This window comes from Labrus bergylta, chromosome 24, assembly GCF_963930695.1.
Source record: "Labrus bergylta chromosome 24, fLabBer1.1, whole genome shotgun sequence".
Taxonomy (NCBI): domain Eukaryota; kingdom Metazoa; phylum Chordata; class Actinopteri; order Labriformes; family Labridae; genus Labrus; species Labrus bergylta.
This window is the reverse complement of record NC_089218.1, coordinates 5,065,320-5,082,405: the sequence shown is the minus strand read 5'-3', so window position 1 is coordinate 5,082,405 and position 17,086 is coordinate 5,065,320. Positions and strand designations below refer to the sequence as shown.

The following is a 17,086-nucleotide window of genomic DNA, read 5'->3' as shown; positions in this document are numbered from 1 at the left end:
ATCAAAAACTGCAGCAAACAATCGGCCATCGACAGCCAGTCATCCCCAAAGTTACACACTAACTGATTGATCGAGTTGAGGCCATTTGCGGGCGACAACCTCGGATAGAAGGAGGGAATCAATGCCTGTTTGTCCACTTCTCTGCTCATTAAGGAACCTCTATTCACATCAGGGTCAGCCTACGACAAAGAAAGCTCACAAGTGCACATTTTCAGTCCGAGGCGGCTGGTTTTTCCTCCTCCTCAAAGCCCTCCCCTCATCGAAATTCTTCTCACAGAAACGTTGTGCCAGAGGCCAAAGTCTTGACAGGGTGGCCCAGTGAGAAGGGAATTCAAATGGGTCCTTTTTATTATTACGGCCAGGGTGGCCCGCTTACCTGCCCGTCCTTAATCTGCTTCACACCTTTAAGTTTTAAGAAAGACAGGAAGCAGCCTGACTGTCCATGCATCACCTTTAGGCTCAGTATATACTCTTTGACCCCACCACTTAGCCCTACCTGTATGTTTTACACATTCACGTCTAGAGGCGGCCCTTATTCTCCTGGATTGGAGGGCTAGGTTGAGGTGTTTAGGGCTAAGTGGCCCTTTGAACGGAGAGTCTTCACAGGCACACTCCAAACTAAGTGTCATGAGAAATCTCCCAGAATGCTTTTCTGTTAACATTGTCGCATCTGTTTACGTAAATACCATCAACGAGTACTCACACATTTCAGCGTCTTGAAGGGCGACTCAGCGCTCTCATCAGTGTCTGCTGGTATTTCCCTCTACGGCCCAGCTTGGATTGATGATGGCTTGTGATTGACTGGATGGATGTGACAGCTCTGCTCAGGCTCTGACCTGCCACTTATTTGGGGATCAGGGAGGGAAACTTTGTTCTGAGGGGAAAAACGGCACTAGAAAACAAGTTGAAGGAGTAAAGATTAGAGTAAATGTCACTGAGCTATGGGTGGGCGGTAAAACCAGTATAAACACCGGCACTGGCATTATGTTCTGCAACGATATGGATCTTTTTCAATACCCTCAATATTGATTTAAACACAAGGGTCTGGTTGTAGTGAACACAGGTTTGAAACATTAATTGCTCAACCTACCCGTCACATCGGAGGCTAACTAAAAGTAGCATTAAATAGTGATTTGTGACAGATAATGGCTCAGATTGAGTGTCCTGGTCCTCTGAATGTTTGGCTCTGGCACTTAGATTCTCAGTGATCAGAGGGCACCGAAGTGCTTCTCTCTTTCCATCTGTCTGGAGCTCTGACATAGGCTATGTGCTGGAATGGATTTTCAACATTTCCACCTGCTTAATGTTGTGTTTCAACTCGTGTCTCGCTTGTCGTAAGTCCAAGATGATGAAAGGAAACGGGCTGGGGCTCTGACTCTTGGTGAAAGGAGCGGCACCGCTCCTCTACTGAGTGTTACTGAATCAACAGGTTTCTTCTGCCTGTTGAATGCGAGTCCTCGGTTATTCAGGAGTATTGGTAATACCTCAACTGTGTAGATTGATTCCTTTCAGAGTTTTTCAGTCGTGTTAGTCACTCGTCACAGTGTGTCGTTAGCTCTGAGCAGGGAAAAAGATGGTGATGTTGATGCAATTGAATGAATACTGTCGTTAAATAAGGATAAACTGCACAGTGGTGTAAAGTCTTCCTTCTCTGAACTACTAACTCTGATTTTTCAATACAGACTTCTATTTCAGTGAAGGGTCCGACCGATTTAGGATTTTTGGGGCCAATATCAATATCTGATACCGATTTCTTTCTAAGATCTATGTTTGATCTGTAGAGCTACACAGATATACGCATGTATTGCATTGATCCCGCAAATGCAGTTACCTAACATTTGTGGAGAAAATATATAACGAAGACGAAGATGGACGCTCAACTGGAAAGAATCTGCGCATGTACGTGCATCACCGCTCGACTCTCTGGAGAGTGGTGATGCTTGTTGTGATCCATATAGCGCCCTCTGCTGGTGAAAGAGAACTGCAAGAGTAAATCACAAATACTCAAATTAAGTTATATTTGGTGAATGAATCGAGTAGTATTGGCACATATCTGCGATAAAATTAGCTGATACTGATAGTCACTGGATAAGATAATATTGGCTGATATTATCGGCTGGCCGATTAATCGGTCTAAACTGCACTAAACTTCATCCCACAGTTCAAAGACGTGCTGTTAGATGACTCTGTGATTGACAGGTGAACAGTCCTGGGTGTACCCCGCCTCTAGCTGTAGCTGGGATCAGTCGAATCCCAACAACAGTCATTTATTTGAGTTCATCATACCAGGATTATGACTCATTGAGATATGAATCCCATGATTAGGAAAGATTAAAGTTTATTTTTTATTTCTATTTTTTTTTCATTCAAATTTAGTTAATTGGCACTTGCTTTTTCACAGTTTACATTTCAGACCTTTTCTGTTCTTTCCATTGGGCGGCAGTGCGTCTATCCTCCAACTTGAGCTGCAATGCATGCCATGGCTGCCTGCCCGTGCACTCTCCCCAGGTCGATCCTTAGTGTGAGGCGAGGAAAAAGTAACTCCCACATTATGAATTCATTCTCCTAACATGACATGAGCTGGATCGTTTTCCGCATGTGTGTTTGCTGGGAAGCTTTTAGTCGCTGCGCCATGTAGAGGATGAAGACTCCAGAGGAACGCAGGTCTGACGAGCGTTCACACGGTTCCACAGTGAAGGCAGACAAACTGAGGGAACAGCACCTGTAATTTGGCTTTCAGAATAAAAGCTTTACGGGAATATATGTGGACAGAACAGCCTTGAATATCAACTTGTTAAAAAAAAAAAAGATGAATCAAGGAACATGTGAGAGAAACACTGCTATACCAGGCGACGAGACAAATGCAATGCCAGTGTTTGTGAGAGAATCACGTAATGAAGGGCTGCAAATAAATACACAACATTGTAGTGCTTTTATTTTTGATGGCACATCCCCCTTGCGCGCTTTGCTTTTTTGCTCCATTTTTGCACACTTGACTCATCTCGCGTTGACTCAGCGGCGCTCAGAGAGAGAGAGAGAGAGAGAGAGGGGGGGGGAGAGAAAGAGGGCGAGAGAGAGAGAAAGAGAGAGAGACGGCGTCCGATGTGTCTTTTTTTTCTGCACATCACTTTGGATATTTGCGCTTGTGCAGTCCTGCTGAACGCGGTGCTCACCTGCCGGGGGCCGCATGGCTGTGGAGCGACCGAGCAGCTGATTTAATAGGATAATCCGAGTAATTGCCTCCTCTTATATAGCCCTCCATTGATTCTGTCGACCATTCTCCTAATCACTGTCATGATTTTCCTCATTTCCCTCTCTCCTGCTGTTTCAAAGTGACCGGCTGCAGGTGTTCATTCGGCTCCGTTCTGCGCCAGTCAACGCTGGCAATATGTAATTTCTGGGATTAGACGCTGCGTTTTGTTTTTGGGAGAAGTGGACTACTATCTCGCAGCTTGGAATTCTTTGCTTTTTGAAAACGTTTCTGTTCAACTCTGCAGACCAGAATCGATTCTGAAAAAATCCGTGATGGTGTGGGGCTATCAGAACTGACGGCAGAGTGAACGCTATCATTTGGAAACTGTTTGTGGGTAAGTTACATCCCCCACACCCCAAACCTGAAACGCCTCCAAAGTTGGTCCGATGCTCGTCCTGCAATCTGTCCATGTGTAAAAGCAGTTTAATGGTACCAGAGATTATTTTGGATTACGCTTGTCGTTTCATATGCACACATTTGCATTGCTTGAACGACCGGGATTCGTGATCTCCTAATACGCGGCACTCAAATGCGCATTTGGAGCGAGCATGTTTTTTTTTTCTTCCCTCCTCTTTGCGCATGGATTGCAGTCGCTCACTTTGCTTTAGTTGCGGCCGGAGCCTGCTCTGTGGAAGTGCTCACGGCTGCAGTACGACAGAGAAGCGGAATGCTGAAGTCTTCTGGATTCTTCTAATAAAAGCTAATCATCCAAGCAGAGTGGTTACAGCCTGCCAGTGGACACGAACTGTTGATTTTACGCGTTGTTCCCCCCCCCTCTCTCCCTCTCTCTCTCTCTCTCTCTCTCTCTCTCTCTCCCTCTCTCGACGTTAATTGTGTAACACTGTGCGCATTTGCGTGTCGCTCCAGTGCGTCAGCAATATGTGTATTTGGATGTGTGTGCGCGACTGTGGAAGTGCGATTGCTTGCGTCTGTTGGTTGTTTTATGGGTTGCTCATGTGTGTGTGTGTGTGTGTGTGTGTGTGTTGGCGAGGGAAGGCGAGAGGAGCCCGGGCTTAGTTATTTGAAATAATTTCTGCTGAGTGATTGCTTGGCGACTCAGCTCTCTCTGCGCCTCTCCTCAGTATATCCGCTGTGATTTCCCCCTCGTGCCCTGCGTGGATGGATGATGGACTATGATTGGCTGGATGGATGTCACGGCTCTGACCTGCCACTTAAAACATATTTGGGGATCAGGGAGTGAAACTGATAAGAGGCTGGAGCAGATGCTGCCTGAAAGAGGAGGGGTTACCTCCTTGTCCCTCTTCATTCACTATAGATGAGTTACTCAAGGTGCTGCTGCTGGTGTTTCCAGTTTCAACTCACCATTTCATCAAGGAACAACTGCAAGACTGACGCTCTTCCTCTGATACCTTCAGTCAACCTATAAGGGCTGCTCAATGAATCACCCCAGTTCATTGTTCTGGCTGTATTAGCATTCAAATTCACACATTTTAAAAACTCAGAATACATCACAATAGATAGAATAAAACGATTTATTTGAACAAGTCAACAATTTCTCAATCAGCATGTGTACTTTTTTTATCCATCGAGAGGTTTGGTTGTGACAGCCATATTTCCACCCCATTTTGGATCAAGGTGAAGATGAAGCTAAAGCTAGCTAATTAGTCAATTGGTGCCAAGGTAATGGTGAGAACACAAGTACTATTTTGCATTGAGGATATGTTGCAAACATGATGGTATGCATGCACCCTTTGATATGTATTTACCCCATCTTATATTGTGATTGCATTATTAATTAAACATTGTTGTCACACATTGCTTATTTTTCTCATATAGTGCAGCCCTTAAATGACAAAATAATATGAAATATGTCGTCCATCACATCTGATTTTACTAATTTTGTCAACATTGACTTTGCTGCTAATTTCTACTGCTTCATAATTAGCTTGCAATGCACTCTACCTTCAGCATTGTTTTCTGTTCCCAAACAAACGTCTTGTTTAGTGACCTTCATTTTTTATACCGTCTGTATTTGTCTCCAACATCTGGGGTTAAACCTCGCTGGAGGACCAACCAGCAGCACATGAATTAATAGGTAAGTGGCAGCGGCCACTTAACGGAAGCCCTGCAGCTCCATATCGAGCCGAGTCGAGTGCTCTCACACAGAAATTGATTTAGACAGAGATTATGTCATCCGGCATTGGCACTTTTTTCATGCTGGTCAAGTTTACCCAGCAGCATTAGTTCCTCCTCTGCTCTGTGAGGAATTAAGTGTCGGTCTAAAGGGCACATTAATGCACCATGAAGCCCTTGTTTCATTTGAAGGTTTATCACTATTACAATCTTTAAATGCTTTATCACATCATATCTGAGCGGGTCTTTCTTTAAACCATTCTTGCACAATTGATTATGAAGCCTGCCCAGATATTTATGCAATAATTGCAACTCAGCACAGTCTATTGGGGGGTGATTACACCATTCAGACGTGTCATTAAGTGTAATTTACTCCCAGGAAGAGATCAAACTTGGAATTGTGTCCATGAAAAATGTCATTTCAGGAGCAGCATTTCCCTCGTCTTGCTCTAAAACACACCATGACGAGCATTTGCGAAAAGCACTTGACCCTGTTATGCTACGATTCTCCTTTCTGTTAGAAAATGAGGGACCTGAACACATCACAAGCGTATGCCCTCCCCTCTCTTGATTGATACTTTTAATTTTCCAGGAGCTGTCACTGAGGCCTATTGGCCTTGGCTTTGCAATCAAGGGGCGGGCAGTCAAAGGCTTTCAAATGAAAGAGTCCATTAATGTGGTGGGAAATACGGATTGTCTGGCTGTGGGAGTATTGGCTCTTTGTGAGGAGTGATTGGAGCAATTGATGAGGATTTGTGGGGAAGTCGAGACTGGGCCACCTCAATCTCGGCTCTCAGATTACATTAATAAGCCTCGAGGGATAATGGAAATCTTGACAGATGATCCAGTTTCCTTGTTTATGCATGTGATACCATGTGTGCGAGTACCTGAGCTCAAGCATCTTCCATTCATGTGCTGCATGCCGGGCAGACGTATCGACTGTCCTGAGATCTGAGCGATAGAAGCCGTGGACTACATGCATAACACACATGCTCTCAGTTAAATCTTTTTTTTTGAAAATCCAATTCCCGTGAAGATGAGAACCCTCTTTCCCCGAGCCTTGTTCCATTTTCCATCGCAATCATTGGGCATCGATCGGATTCAAAGCTATTTATTTTTGTTGCAGCCATCATGTCATGAATTGACAAGTATGGTAGATCAGCTAGATTACAATACGTGTGGCCATGTCGCCTCTCTCATAAAAAAGACTCATGGCGACCTCGGGTGAAAGCCTGGTTTTCAACTAATCTAAGCACCCTGAGGTTTTACTTCAGGTACAACGTTTTACATTTGTGGTTGAATCTTCACCAAGATTAAAGTAGGTCAGCGTACTTGAAAGCCGGGTTTTGTGGCCTTTAAGGATTGGGAAAACCTTTTTTTTTTTTTAAAAAGCCACTTGTGACCCCCCCATTAGGGCCTGAAGAAGTCTGCAACAAATACTCTCGTTGTTTATCCTCAGTGGAAAACGTTTGAGAGACCTGGAAGGGTAAAACCAGCATTGAACAATAGAAACCCATTTTGTGTAGCAGTGACAACTCTATAATGTTTGTGGTATATCTTTGGAGACCCCCTTAGGTTTTTCCTGTACCCTCTAATAGGCTACCAACCCTGTAACTGGCCAACTGATTATGTAATTCATTAAATTAGGTGTATAATTTTCAACAAGTATGCCAGAAATGCACTATAATATCATTCATTATCATATGACCCAGATTTGTGTACACACCATGGAATTGGGCGTCCGCATAAAACTTGAGTGTCTCTTGGTATGCTACACCATTGTGGCTTGTTTTATAACTCAATGAGCTGGACTAACCCATTTATTTATTTATTTTAGGGATTAGCCAAAAGACATTATTGGATAACATCCAGAAAAGCAGTAATATAACTGTACTACACATACTAATGGAAGCCTTTTACTCATCGGCCCAATCGTGGAGTCCACACTCACAACTTCTGGTTGTTAAATTGTCAAGGTCATTAGCTCTCTTTGGGCCCTTTCAACACATGTCTTAAAACTGCATTACTACAGACCTTGCCTTTGGGAATAACCCATGGTTCATACTGTTTTGATGTAAAACACAGTACGTATTGATGTGTGGGGTGCTCTTTCAACTAAATCAAAGGTGATTTTTTTCAGCACCTTTTCGAACATTTTATTGGGCGCAAGATGTTCAAATGAGTCGGTGATTGTATGCAACATTTTGAAGGTCTCGTTGTGAGTTATTTTGGTCGTATCGTGATAAGCTGACTCCATGTATTTGGCATTCAAAATACGACATCAGTCATATCAGAAAAATCTTAAATCCATATTCTGAGAGTAGGTAAGATATGCTCCAGAGAGGACATTTTACTATCGGTGGTGGATACTCCTTGTGTATCCACCAAGGATTTCATCATATATTAGTCAAAGTTTGAAATATCCGGGAAAAACCATCTCCGGATTCTAGGGTGTTTTGCGCAGTGTATGGTGTTGGTCTTGTCTCGGTCTTGTCCTACCTTTGGTCTTGTCTCGGCGCACTCTGGTCTCGGGTATGGCTTGGTCTCGTTTTGCGTTGTCTTGACTATTGCAGCCTCTCATGCTCACGCCTGGATCAGAGGCCATCACTTAGTCCGTGACAGCTCAGGGGGTCATTGCCACACTGCCAATACTTTACCGATTGGTTACCATGTTGTAAGGGGAAAACCAAATGGACTTTGAATTTAGCATCATTCTCTTTGTGGTCCTTCAGCTCTCTGTGCCACCTTTCCAGTTCTTCTTTAGTTGAGAGGTACGCGCTCCACTTCTCTTTTTACAACTAGATATGATTGCCTTCATGTATGAATATGAACTGAGCTCAGAGTCTGCTGCTGCTGCTGCTTCGCTTGCTTTATTTACTCTCTGCATGTTGTGACTTTGCTGTCCTCACAGAACAGCACTTAATACCACAAGAAAGGGACGTTAATGGCATCATTTCCAACTGTCTCTTTACATTGCACTTGAAAGAAAACATGCAAGTCATTCCGTGTTTGCTTCTGTGCGTCTGCAGGGACATCAAAAAGCATAAAGTGGAGTGGAGTAAAATGCTATTTTAAGGCGCTTTATTTACCCATTTGTTACAGCAGAGAATAAAAAGGCAGGGGGGTCAGCTGCAGTGTAGCATGCCCTGGAGCTAAAGAGTTGTGCTGGTCAATTGTACCAGGGCTAAAATGAAGAAAGAGGCGATGAAATACTCGTGTTGAACTCTCTCTGATGAAACGGCTATCCGAGGTGTGATCAATTACCTCAATACAGTGTTTTTCTTTGCCGGGGGCAAGTAAGTTTTCAAATGAAATTTGCTCCCCCCGTTAAATCAGCAGTAAAATGAGCAGCACATTGCTATAAGCAAGAGGGTCAAATTATCATTTTCATCCTTTCTTCTCAGCCACACTGCCACCGCGCCACGTCTGGAGGTGATCCTCTGAGGCCCCATCCAGCCCACAAAGATGAACTTGATGTGTTTTAGATAGCTTTTTTTTTTTTTTTTTTTTTTTTCTCTCAGAGATGTGGAGAGACGATGGAAATTGCGTGCCAGGGGAAGCGAAATGAGCAATTTTTCCTCCCATTTCCCCTCCTCTCGTCATCCGATCCGTGCTTACTCATTCATGAAGGCTTTGTTGTGACATTCCATACGTTGGTGCGGAGATAAAAAATCACACAAAATGCCAGTCTGCAGGGGGGGAGACTTCAGGCTCCATTATTGTGCAGCTAATGCACCGCAGCATGAACTCATCGCAGAGGAAACACATCTCTTGAATGTTTCCAAATACAAACACAAACGTCCAATCTTTACTCACATTTTGACCTGTTTTTTAAAGAGGCGGTCGGCGAGAGATTCGGAGAATTCAGCAGAGCCTCTTACTGCCCATTTTGGGATGGCGTGGGCTGCGAAAAAAAAAAAAAGGCTTCAGCGTTCACTGATAGAAATTGTTCATGCATCTGTCCAAAAACATCTCCTTGAGTGGGAGAACCTCACATGCATGAAAAGTAGAGACAATTTGCGAACAGCACATGAATACCGCCGTGTTTGTTCTCCAGGAAACCTGACAGACATCTCCACTGTGAGCCAGACATGACCTGAAATAGAAACACGACGTCAAGGGATTAATAATGAGCGGAATCAAGAGGCACCTCATTAGCAGTTCTTCATTTGTCATTAGCCAAAGCGTTCAGAAACCCGGGGCGACTTCTTATTTACCACTGATCTTATTGCTAGATTTCATCCTGCTTCTGGTACAAGATGTGTCTGGTCGTCTTCATCAGATATTTCAGAACGAGGCTCAACTAAAACCTGACCGATTTATCGGCCGGCCGATATTCGCTTATCCAGTGACTATCAGTATCTGCAATATTTTTGGATTTTATCACCTTGCCAATATCATTTCATTAGAGCATCAGAATCAGGTTTATTTACCCCGCTTGTATGGGTTACAAGTTCTGATCAAACCATTTAAAGTAGAAAGAAAACACGAGGAAATCTGAACCATTTTGCATTTGGAACGCTTTAACATCTCTGTTCAGTTGTCACAGATCAATAATTGTATCGTCACTGGCTGTGATTCGCCAGGTGAAACAAACGTGTCCCATTCACATCACAAGTCCCTCTACCCGCTGTGCACAAATTTGATTGGCTCACGCCAGGCTCTGCCAAAAGTCAGTCCATTACATGGCTGCCAAAGTTGATTCAGGTATTTTTGGCCGGATAATTTATTTAATTTTTATTTTAGTCTCTACACATCCTCCCAAATGTGTGAGCCAGAAACATTGTGTAAACTGTCTTTCATTTTCCTTTTCCCCGACTGTCCCCATTTCCCCGAGCTTTGAAATGTAAATCAAACACTAATCAGCACGTACAGTTTGACCCAGTTCACTTACACGCATGGCCGAACACCCCGAGCCACAACATCATCCATACACTCAAACATCACATTTCCAGCGCTAATCCAATCTCCACTTTCTCTAATGATGGCAATAACTTTTTGTAGCTTCGACATCCTTCCCATTACAGCACACCAGGTTACCGTCGTGCCTTATCCCAGCCAGACCACAACACTCCCCCCCCCGCCAGACCCACAGAGACCGACTCTCAACAGGGTTCTTGATTTATGGGCCACTTTACAAGAAGGGCCTGGGGACGCAGCACTCCTTGTCCTTCGATATTGAATCTCAGCTTCCTGGCACGCAGATGTGGCTCGTCTGTTATTGTGTGAAGGCTTATTTGCATCGCGCCGGTTAGCTCTCTCGCTGGTTAACTACAGCACCTCTGCTCACCTTCGCACTTGAGTTTAGTTTTGAGTGTGGGGATGTTTGGTCCTGACATGCAGGGGACATTTTAAGAGGAAAAAAGAGTTCAGGGAGGACAAGACGAGCTTTGACATGCTTGTGTATGTAAATGGTAAACGGACTTGAGCTTGTATAGTGCTTTTCTAGTCTTTCGATTTCTCACACAAGTGTCCTAGGTGGGGCGGCTGTGCCTCAGTTGGTAGTTGGTCATCTCTCAACTGGAAGGTCGGGGGGGGGTTCAATCCCCAGCTCCTGCAGCCACATGTCCGATGTGTCCATAGGTATGATACTTAAAACCCAGTTGCTCCTGCTGCTCGGTCGGTTGCGTATGAATGTGTACGAATGGGATTGGTCACTTTACATCAGTTGGTTCCAAACTGTTCTAGCCTCAGGACCCCTGAACAACTCCTTTTGTACAAAATAGTGACCCAAATTTCGGATATGTTTTAAACCAATCAGATGTATTGAATGAAAACGAGTGCAGTTTGGACCTCAGATGGTACGAAACAAAGAGAAGGAACAATTCCAACATTTTTTAACGAGCGCTTCATAGACTTTTTGACACTTTTTTTTTTTTTTTTTCCAGACCCATTGAAAAAAGCTCCACAACCCACTTTTGGGTCCCGAACCCACCAGTTGAGAACCACTGCTTTGGGGGGGTGGGTAGGTGTGACGTGGTGTGAAAGCACTTTAAGTAGTTTGAAGACTAAAAAATAACTCAACAAGCTCAAGTCCGTTTACCATTTTACCACCTTGCCCAAGGACACATGTTGCTGCAGGAGCTGGAAATTGAACCCCCGACCTTCCAGTTAGGAGACGACCGACTCGACCACTGAGCCACAGCCGTCCCCTATGTGCTACACAGTTGAATATTCACCACAGTTATTAACCTGGTGCCATTTGTGCATCCGTCCCGACAATTATCGCCCGGAAGAAATATTTACCGTGTATTCCAATCCAGTTATTCAAACGCCGCTCGCCGCACATCCATCATCATTCATTGTGTTGTGCATTAATCAATGTTTCCCAGCAGCGCACAACCACAACAGAGTCGTCGGATAGAAATTGACTGTACACTTTTCCAGCACATTGTCTGTAAGAAGAAACACTTTGATTATCCGTTTCAAAGACTCTGTTTGGTTTCTCGCTGTGGGCTACATTGTTCATTTTGCTCTGCTTTTTGTTTTGTTTTTCTTCGAGATGATTCTTCCCACTGGTTGATTTGATAAGAAGCGCGCACACACACACACACACACACACACACACACACACACACAAAAACAAACAAAAAAAATCTACAAGATTAATGTCGAGCAGCCTTAATGATTATAGTTGCTGTAGGGTAGGCGTTTATTAACTGGTGGTAATAATCTGACAATCCTCTTTCATTCCCCCTTAAATCAGCCCACGGTTGTTATGCTGAGAACCGACCGCATATTTAGCGGAAGTAATTTGGCGAACTACATAAACTGCCAGGGTGTTTGTAGGCCTTTGTACGTCTCATTTTGTGCCCCGTTCTCCCAGTAAAACAATGTAGTACTCAAGGATCTCGACCTTTCTGGTCCTTTTTAAGGGGCCAACCAAGAGGAAAAAAAAAAGAAGCTCTGAAATATTCAGTGTTTTTGTACGCCTCCCCCACCCGAGTTCCTCCAAGACTTTGATGCTCTCCAATGAATAGCATTAGCATACTGTACTGTAGAGCTATAGCTGGTGCCTCGCCCGGTTCAGCAGCAGATCAGTCTCAGTGTCACAGATTTTTTACATTTAGGTGCTGCTGAGTAGAAATGTGTGTTTGAGGTTGTGGCTGTGAAAGCGAAAAAAAGCTTCAGCATGTGAATATCTCACCGTCGCTTTTTTTTCCGGAAGTCTCATCCTCGGCTTGATGAATATTTCTTTTTCTTACTCTCCGGCATTGCTGAACGTTTTTTGCGCAAACACAACCCGCTGCTGCTATAGATAGTTAGATAGATAGATAGATAGAGCTCATGTGTCGACTTGAGATAACCCCGCAGCATGAGGTTTTTTTAAAGTGTCACTCAGCAGCCACTGTAGCATGCTTCCTCTCCAGGTGAATCACACTGCACACCTTGAACTTTGTGAGTTTGATTGACGCCGGCAGTACAGATCGAGCCCAGGGGGAGGAGTGAGGGGGGGGGGTGGAAACAAAGGCACAAGCTGACTTCCTGGACTCGGCTACACGAGCAACTTCAGTCGACCCAGATCTTCTGCTGCAAAAATGAAGTACGAGACCGAGCTGGATCGATCCTTTTTTACCTCAAGCGTCTGTTCTGAAGGCATGAAGGAAAAAAAATGATCTCCGATGCAACAGTTGTCAGCGTTAATTCACCAGCGCGAGTCACCGCTGCTGTATCTCGCTATAAATCCACATCCATCAGAGCTGATTAGAAAACTTTGAGACGGTTTGAACTGAGCTTCGGTGCCCGCAGCAGCTGTGAGCAAACAGCTGTCTCAACAAGTCCTAAATATTTGTCAGTGCTTTGTGAAATCAACGTCTTTATAACGCTGGAAAAGTTGCTCTGGAGATGCTACAAATTGGCTTAATCTTTAAAATCACATCCGTGCACATGGACAGTAAACTCTGCGTGATTAAATGTGGACTGTTTGCAAAAGAATCCACCAGACTATTCCTTGGGACATTCTCCTTTGCTTCTCTGCACTGCTACTTGGCTACGGCCTCATGACACTGCCGCCTCGCATTGCCGCCGTCTCCTCGTCCCTCTCTCCCTCTCCTGCGTTTTTTTAAAACTTTTTATTCATCCTCTCTGTCCCCTTTCACCTCGTCTTTCTCCGCGCTTCCATCCGTCCCCTCCCTCAGGCCTCCGAGCCCTGGCCTGGAATCTCCAAAGAGAGAAAGAGAGAGAGAGAGAGAGAGGGCTCCGTTCATTTAATGTCATCCTTATTTCCCTGACAGCCTGCGAGGATAAAAGGGATCTAGTTAGCAGGCGGCTCAGGTAACAGGACGAAGAATTGGACGTGATTGCACAGACAGTTTGTTTGTGCGTGCGTGGGAATGTGAGTGCGCAGAGTATTCGTCCATAGAATATGTTGAAAGGGGATTTTGTCAACCTGACTGCTAGCTAACAGGTCCTGGGAGCAGACATATAAATTATACATTTGCTGCATTTTAGCTTTTCTTTTTTTTTTTTTTTTTTTTTTTACTCATGGCCTCACCAACTTAATGGACATGCATTAATGGAAAGACGTCAGAGGGCTGTACATGAAAGAGCGCCCTGAGCAGTTGTGGGGGGGGGGGGGGGGGGGGTTCGTTGCCTTGCTCAAGGACACTTCACATAGCTCGTCAGATATTGTTAGGAACAACAGTCCCAGTGACGTTCTCTGGTTTAATGATACCTGGCTGGAGGTGAAGCACCACCAGCTGGTTACCTCAAGGAATAAGACACTAACATTTTGGAAACAGTTGTGGATGAAACACATTGTGGAGGCTGCCCACAGCGAGCTAAAGGGCACTTTGGCAGCGCTCAGGAAGTGAACTGGCATCTCTCCAGCTGCCAGACCAATTTCCGGACAATTTTCCTCTGTGTGATTTTTTAAAAAACTCTTATTTCGCAAATCGACGAGGACTGAACTCCCTGCGATGCATATTTCATGAGTACCAGGGACAAACTGTGCAGCGAGGACACCGAGGTCACGTCCTCAGCATTTCGTCTTTTTCTCCCAATTTGTGCATTTTTATACCAACCAGACTTGTGACATTTCACACTCGTCGATGGTGCAAATGATGGTTCATTTGATTCTGATTTGTTTCGACTCTTCGACCTTTTAAGTGCAATTATCATTTTTATAGAAGAAGAGGACTTTAATTATGTATAAGAACCAGCACACATGTTGAAAGAGTGACATTAAATATAAACTTTGACGAATACTAGCCATTTTTTTTAAGACAAGGATAACTTTCTCCTTTGTATTCCCCATGTTCATGTTGTCCACACTTCCTTGTCACTGAGGTGGACGTTGAAGCAGGAAGTGCAGGAATGAGGTTGTTGGGCCAGATCACCTTGCGCTATTGTGTAATGATTCTACTTCCAGTGTGTCTTTCATGGTTTGTTATTCATTTGTTGATTGTGCTCTTGATGCTCCGAGTCATTTTTTAACCCCTCACTGTTGCCAGGGATGAAGTGGACTGTGTGCATATTTTTTACTCTAGAATCATTAACTGGAAGACATTTACTCTGTTCAACATGTTTAGAGACGTCGATTAGATTCCAAAAAGCATCCTCTTCTCCCTCTCTCGCTTCCTGCGTGCATGTCAAGAACACGGAGGCTTGTGGATGCGGGGTTATTAGATAATCTAAAATGGAATAATTCAGAGAGGAAAGCACGGACCGGTGTGGGCGTGCGTGTGCGTCAGCCAAGGGTGTAAGGGTTTCAGAAGTGTTCCTCACAAATAGAAATGTTAATAACTCACCGAGCTGAGTACATATAAATTTTCTGACTGGAGGTAGGAGGAAGGGTGTAAAGAGGTGACATGGGTGAGAGGCAGTTTAGGAGGTAATGACAGAGACAGAGAGGGGGAATTTTCAGGCTGGAGCAGAGAGTAGCACAGCTTTTAAGGTTTCATTCTGTGTATCTCCATGTGATTTAGCGCAAGACACCCATAGTGCTACTTATGTTATGGATCGAAAAAGATAATTGATCAAAATGAGGGGTGTCTAAGGTCCTCACCCTGTGGAGATATCGTCTGCATTAAGCCGAGACTGAAGTCATGTGCATCTTCACATTGTATGTATTTCATCTAATTGCATTAAGAACCATCATAACTTGCATTACTTGAATGTTTTACAGAGTTTAAGATAAGTAGCATTTTCTGCAACTTTTACATCAAGATTGGCAAAATGACCAGTGTAGGCACTGAATGTCCTGCAGGGCTGAGTCAAACAGTTGAATCATTTAAGCAATAGATTTAGTTCCCAATTCAATATCGATTCAGCAAATCCTGAAATGGATTATTTCTGTTTTAATGAAGACCCCTACTGTCGGGGCACTGTGGGTGTCGCCATACTGTGATTTGCTTTGGTTAGACGCCCCACTTGACTAAAAACATTTGTAATCTACATTTACATACAGTTTAATTACTTTTAGAAATATCGTCTATTTACTTAGGTGACCTTTGCAAGCTTCATTGAACTGATTCTACGGCTGTGACGAGTTTAAACATACTTTAAGAAATGATAGGACAACAAGTTAAAATGCTTTGACAGGAACCCGCAGACCTTTTCTATTGCTTTAAAGGTCACATATTATCCTCCTTTTCAAAAAGTTAAAATAAATCTCAGAGCTCCCCAAATCATGTGTGTGAAGTTTCTTGTTATCCATTCTGATCCTCATGTCTATAAACCCCTCTATTTCAGCTCTACTGAGAACAGGCTCTTTCTGTGTCTGTACCTTTAAATATGCAAATGAGCGGTGTCTGACCACGCCCCCTCTCTGGAAGGGCTTGTGTGGCTCGGGCTTTCTCGCTCCATGTCCTATTGTTTGCAATGAGAAGGCAGACTCAGAGGGCAGAACAAACACCTAGCTGTGGGATTGTCATCCATCTGGGGGAGGGGTTACTGCCCTTTGTGATGTCATGAAGGGAAAATCTCCAAACGGCCTGTTTGAGCACACATTTCCTGAAAAGTGGAGCAGGCAAAACACAGAGAGGATGGACTTTTCTCATTCATTGGGGAGTTTTATTAGTGTCCGAACAACATGGTTAAGTGTATTTTGCATATGTAACCTTTAAACTAATGATAACAAGACAACACTGAAAGAAAACCACAGAAAAATCTGTTTTATTTTAACCTAAATCAGGAGACAACTTAAAAGCAAATATCTGAAGTGTATCATAAACGAGCATGTGTAGTGTAGACCGTAAATGGAAATCTGTTATTGCCTCTTGTTGTGAGCATATGTTGGGTAACAGAGATATGAACAGTCAACCAGAAATATTAGTTTGAACTCGGCATGAGAACAACCCCACAAAACGTGTGACGGAGCGAGAGACATTGGAAATGATAGATCTGTATAAATCATCATCACCTGGTGAGCTGAAGTAAAGCCTCAGACGTCGATTGATGAAATTGTTTTGTGTGCAAATGTGAGCGGGAGACGCATTCCTCGGGGCAAAACTCTGAGCCCCCGAGAGTTGAGAGAGCGCCCCATTTCTCTTTTGCCGAACCCTCCTCGAAAGTAATTGAATTTTGGATGAATCCGCAGGGGAGGAAACACTGTCAGGGAGGGGAGAGAGCGAGAGGATGCTCGAGGAAAAAACAATCAAAGAATGAGAGGCAGGTGACAGCACCTTTTGGATGAGCTTTTCCTCTAAAGGATGGCTCACTACGAGATGCCTGACAGGATAAGCTTTCACTGTGGGATTTTTTTTAAAGGAGAACCATTTTTTTCTGAGGATTTCATAT

The 17,086-nt window shown here is 43.9% G+C and overlaps 1 protein-coding gene across 2 annotated transcripts in view; it reads left to right on the top strand.

The window, feature by feature from the left end:
• The first annotated feature begins 3,059 nt into the window (after positions 1-3,059).
• LOC109995103 (interleukin-1 receptor accessory protein-like 1) overlaps positions 3,060-17,086 on the top strand; it is a 222,692-nt gene continuing 208,665 nt past the window's right edge. The window contains exon 1 of one of the 2 annotated variants that reach the window (XM_065951932.1): positions 3,060-3,587. The gene's annotated coding sequence lies outside the window, so the exon portion shown is untranslated. The remainder of the gene's footprint in view (positions 3,588-17,086) is intronic. The other variant, XM_020648707.3, reaches the window with a different exon arrangement.